General features: G+C 35.0%; 1 long non-coding RNA gene across 1 annotated transcript; it reads left to right on the top strand.

Moving 5' to 3' along the window:
• Positions 1-4,331: 4,331 nt before the first annotated feature.
• LOC141689521 (uncharacterized) lies at positions 4,332-5,225 on the top strand. Its single transcript, XR_012562414.1, has 3 exons — positions 4,332-4,520; positions 4,603-4,850; positions 4,950-5,225. It is a non-coding gene; the product is annotated as an uncharacterized LOC141689521 (long non-coding RNA).
• Positions 5,226-5,895: the final 670 nt, after the last annotated feature.

Raw genomic sequence — 5,895 nt, 5'->3', positions numbered from 1 at the left:
AACTCGAAACATGGGAAATATGGTACTAAATCTCAGGGCCATGATTCACAAAACTTTACTCTATTAGGGTAACCAAAAGTTTTTCATATGTCAGAACCTGGACAGGAAAATATGGTGAGACTAATGGATAATATGAAGGGGTAATGCCAAACTGGGCTTAAAGCAATGGTTTCTCGTCAAGGTACAAGTGTTGGATCATTAAGAAGATAAGCTTCATGAATACTATGGATGTTAAGGTAATGATCTCTAGCTCAGGATGTATATATATATCAGAATTGTCAAGCTTTAGAATAGGAAAGAGGGTATCAATCAATGAGGAATCATGTTGGTAAGTTTCTGACTATCAGAGTTCAAGGTAAGGTTCTATAGGGGTTCAAGTATCAGGATGAGATATCAATACTTAGGAATCATCAGCATGTTAATCAAGAGGATCAATCAAGTAATATAACAACTCTTCATTTTATCATGGCATTTAACTATCATGAAAAGACTTTTGAACTACTTGCATTACATACTCGAGGGTTCATGGCATTTCTATATAATTCAAAGATAAACGAAAGATACGCTTGATTTAAACATATCAAAATGACTCAGGATAATTGCATCGATATATATGAACTGTTTATAGTAAATACGAAGGTCAAGTTGAATCACTTGCCTTGAGATAGGCTGGTCTGGTCTGACTGGTAGGAGCAACTGGAGCTTCACTCGAATTTTATGGCAAGTTTTCCCTCATCTCGAGATCCTACATAAATAATAATAATCCTCATTATAATATATTCTTACCATCTTAACCTATTTACAACCCGAAATTAAACATGGATGGCACTTAGGCCTATACGCACCTAATTTATATCCACCTTTATATTTCAAATGTACACATATAGCCACATAATCACATATCGTATATTAATACCAAATAACACCATAATGCAACACTAGGCTTGGATGATCTCGACTCACAACTTAAGTCACTTGGTCGCTAAACTAGACAAAGTCTTCAAATTTTGGCTTCCTAACTCGATGTGCCTTTCCTAAATTATCCAAAACCTATTGACCCTCACTTGTGCCGTTTGCTCTACTGACCTTATACTATCTTACAACTATGGTGGTCGACGTAATACTCACTTCTAAGTGTTCTAAAACTCTGTGATAAGTGATAGTGCTCACTGGTGCAAATTTCAGAATGACAACTATAGTTTCTTGAGTGCATTAGGCACTCTTAAACTACATGTTTTCCTTCGAAACTTTTACACAAGACTCTCCTGACCTAAGGGCATCTCACAAACTTGATGTGGCTCAAGGGCCTGGCTTGGGCCTTCTTGGGCCTAAGCTAAAAGTCTAAGGTTCCCCTATTTTTCTGGGCAGAAAATGTCCTGACTTGAATTAACTTGTGACACATGGTTCTAACTCAGATCCTATGAAATATGGTTGGAAAAACTTCTCTGACACTCCCTCTAACTAAGGCCCAATAGGGCCTAATGAGGGCCTACCCATGACATGGTCAAATCTCCCTATTTCTAAGTTGCAACAAAACTGTCCCCTGCTGGACAGATTTTGTTATTCTACTTGTGCACCTAACCAAATGACATGCAAACCTCCAACCAACTCCTAAAACCTTTTATATACTCACAATACTAACTTCTGGTGGCTTGGGCCTCAAAGTTCACACCAATGACATGGTCAAAACTCACTCTAAACCTCAGGGTACTAAACTTATTTTCTGCAGAAACTATAACTCTCATTTCTCCAAGGTTTTGACTTGACAAACTCAACTACCAACAACCCAATACTCAAACCAAGACTTAAACATGGTAATGTACTGAACTAACTCCCTTATTCTCAAAATAACCTTGGGTGAGATCATCCTTACCTAAGGTAAAATTATGGCAAAACAAGAGAATCTACACTTCACAAATCATAAATCTTCATGCTTTTGAAACAACAAGGTATGAATTTTTATAAAAGATAATCACGGATTATTACCATGCAACAAGAAGCATAAATCAATATTAACACATTATACCTACTGAAATTAAGGCTCTCTAACAAAATCTTTTCAAATGATCAAAATCTTACAACATTCTAAGAGAAATCCTCATGCATGCATGCCTTCGGGTTTTTCAAACCAAAACAACACATTTTCTACATATATTCCATCTTAAAATTGACATGCAAGCCTAGCATAAGGTATACCTAGATGATCACTTAGCATGCAAGGAGTTTTATCAAATTTTCACCACAAAATTCAAGTCATTATCAGATAAACATGCAAAAATTGATCAAAATAACAAGAATGATTTCAAGGACCATTCATTCGGCTCCCATATGGTCATGGCCGAATGAAATGGATGGAAATGGCCATTAAATCATCAAGAGTTTCCTTCTCAGGACTTGTCACTTATCCATTCATTGTAGTCCTCTCAAAAACAACCTTAAATCCATAAGAATCAAGATTGTATTTTGAGTTTCACTAAAACCTTTACATGCAACCTTTACTCAAAACTCTTTGAAATATGAATGATCATGGTATGGGAGATAACATTTACTTGTATAAAGAGTAGAAGCTTGGTGGAGAAATGAAGAAAAATGGGGAGGGGTGGTTCTCGGCTAAAGGCCGAGAGTGAGGGGGAGGGAGGGCCGAGAGGAGGGAGAAGGGGAGGGAGGAGTGAGTGAGGTGTGGGTGGAGTATGAGAATGATCATGACATTTGCTTGTTTTTATGGTATTTGATTTGACAAAATTTGAGTGGAAAGGAGAATTGACAAGTCTATCCCTCCACTTATACTTGGTGCATTTTGCATGCAAGGGTAAAGAAGGAAATTGGCTAGAAAAATAAGAGTTAGTGGGGTTGGAATTGTCCTCTTTGTCCTTGAAAAGAATAAGAGGGTAGTTTGCATGCAAGGGCTTTCTTGTAATTTGCTAAATATGACAACTAAAATTTATAATGATTTATTTTTATAAAATAAAATATAAGCTCAAAAATTATAAAATTTATATCATAAAATAATTTGGATTTTTAGAGACTTTATAAAATCATTTTCAAAATTTGTGAACAAAATACCTTTTAAAAGAAAAATTTTCCAAAGCTTAGAATATTCCTTATATATCAAAAATAAAGAAATTAAATAAACTCTTGCTTTGAAAAATCATATACTACACAAAGCAAATTTATAATGCAGAAATTTTCACTCACACTAGCGTACAATTATTGAATATATTTTCATTTGACTTTAATATTATACCAAATCCATAAATAATATTACATAAAATGCCGGTCGTAACACTTGAACCGCAACTAATCGATCTATATCTTTGTTTTACGTCTTCTTCTCTTTAGGCTTTGCATTTAGGGGTTTCAGATTCAGGTATTACCCACTTTTGCTTTTATTTTTAATCTTCAAGTGGCTGATTTTTGTTTATGTTTTGTATTTTTTTGATTATTTTGTTTGATTTTCATGTTGAAATGTAATGTTATTGATTTTTGATGAATGTCCCTAATTTCATTTAGAGTTTTGTGCAACTATTCAGTAAGGTTGTTATATAAATTAATTAGGTATAATCTGTTTGATGAAATGTCTCAACCATCTTTAGCTTAATAATATGCTTTATTTGTTCCCATTTATGTTAGTGTCATATTTAGACTCTGTGTTTTTTGTACTCACTCAAGATTGAGTGCACTTGTGGATTGCATAGATTTCAATAAAGGTGCTTGTTGAAGAAGGGAAAATTAAGGCTACTGTATTTCACGAGATTGATGAAATAGTGAATACGCATTATGATAAGGATGGGAGCAATATATAAAATCTTATTATTCCTTTATTTCTTTTTTTGTTAGGGATAAAATTTTGGGATAAAGTCGGATGAAGAACCATTGTTGCTATGCAGCAAGTTTGAGGTTATTCTTGATGCTCTGCTACTTTTATTTTTTCTAAAAAAATATATTATTGTGTTTGTTTCTAGTACATATGCTCTGCAGTTATAATAGTTATGCTACCTTGTATTCTTTAAAAATGACAATATACATGGTTAGTTAAATCTTGGTTGTCGAATATCAATATCAGAAGTCAGAATCTACATACCTGCTCCTCAATTAACATCTTTAGAAATATGCATCAAGTCTCACAACAAACTACTAACGGCTGTTGATTTTTGGCCACTAAGCATTTCCTAATATGCAAGTGGAAAATAAATAATCAGACTTAACCCGCCTTTCTATTTGGCCTACAGACTAATACAACAATAGAACACGATAGGTCTTACAAAACTCTCTAACTGGAGACGGCCACAACTGATAATCAAATAGTCAAAGGGATTGATTGTGTTGAAGAGATAGTGAAAATGGACCCTTCATTCATCCCAAAAAGATATATTTTAACTGAAAAAGATGTATCCAAAGATATGGAACTCCCACTTCTTTCTGCACAAGTCCCGGTCATCGACATGGAATTGCTTTCAGAAGGCCAAGAGGAAGAGCTCAAGAAACTTGATGAGGCATGCATGTACTGGGGCTTCTTTTTGGTAACATATGTTTTGCTGCTTATTGATGCCTAAACCTTGTTCTACTGTTAGTTGTGTGTTTTAAACCTGGTCTTCTTTCTAGGTGATCAATCATGGAATTGACGAAGGAGTACTAGAAGATATGAAGACCGCTGCATCTGAGTTCTTCAAACTTCCTCTAGAAGATAAGATGAGATACCCATTTGATCCACTGGCTATAGAAGGTTATGGTAGACTTTACCCTGTCACTGAGGATTAGACGGTTGACTGGTCAGATTCACTAATATTTCGGCTCTTCCTAGTCCAGGATAGGAAGCTTAAGTTATGGCCAAACAAACCAGCAGAACTCTAGTATGTTCTTGTATCCACCACGCTACTATTTCAACATTTCCATATTTTCCCTATAATAATAATTTACAATACTTTTAAGTTGAAATGTTATATATGCAGAGGGGTTGTTGAAGCATACTCTGTTGAAATTGGAAATGTTAGCAGAAGACTCTTTGGTTCCTTATCCTTGATAATGGGGATGGACAGTAATGATATTCCTGAACTACACAAGGAAATGCAAATATCTATGCGAGTAAATTACTATCCTATCTGTTGTGAGCCTGAAAAAGTAATGGGAATGAGTCCACACTCTGATGCAACCACCATAACTATACTTTTACAGGATAACAACATTAACTATACTTTTACATGATAAATGTGCCTTAATAATCAGTTTAATAATCTGTAATTTCTGTATCAGCTGCTCCTTTTTTCTCATTGTATATTTTTTATATTCCACTTCTAAATAGCCAAAGTAGCGTGCAGAACTCGGTGATTTCTGAGTACACCTGTATGATCTTGCTTGAGGCAGAGAAGGGAATTAAAGGCAAGACAATCTCGGCAGAAAAAGGTAAGGGAAAGAAAGGCGCGTCACACTCATCTGAAAAGAAAGAGGTATGTGCTTCATAGTATGAACATAGTTGTATGCGTGCATTCAGTAATGTGGCATGTGCACCCGTCTTATATTGGAAATTTTAGTGAGATTACCAAACACAATAGTTTGAATATAAATTTTGATTCACAAAACTTTAAGATGCATGAAGCCACATAAATAATCTCATGGTTATACAACACAGAGATTGGTTTTTATACAGAGTTCATCCCTTCTCTAGGTAATACTCCAGTACATAATAATTTCACTCCAGGAGCCCAACAAGTTCATAAAATAGGTGTTACTGACCTAACCTCTAATTGCAGAATAAGAGAAAGCTTCTTTGGGTACTTGGACAAATTATGAAATGCCTTGATCTTGAAGTCGAGGAGAAAGTTAAGTCGAGGAGAAAGTGAAGTAAATCCAAGCAGAAGTCTGAGAGCAGTAGCTCGTAGTATTACTTTTTTTGTATAT

This window comes from Apium graveolens, chromosome 10 (assembly GCF_009905375.1).
Source record: "Apium graveolens cultivar Ventura chromosome 10, ASM990537v1, whole genome shotgun sequence".
Classification (NCBI taxonomy): Eukaryota; Viridiplantae; Streptophyta; class Magnoliopsida; order Apiales; family Apiaceae; genus Apium; species Apium graveolens.
Note: the sequence above shows the minus strand (reverse complement) of the source record. Positions and strands in the feature narration are given on the sequence as shown.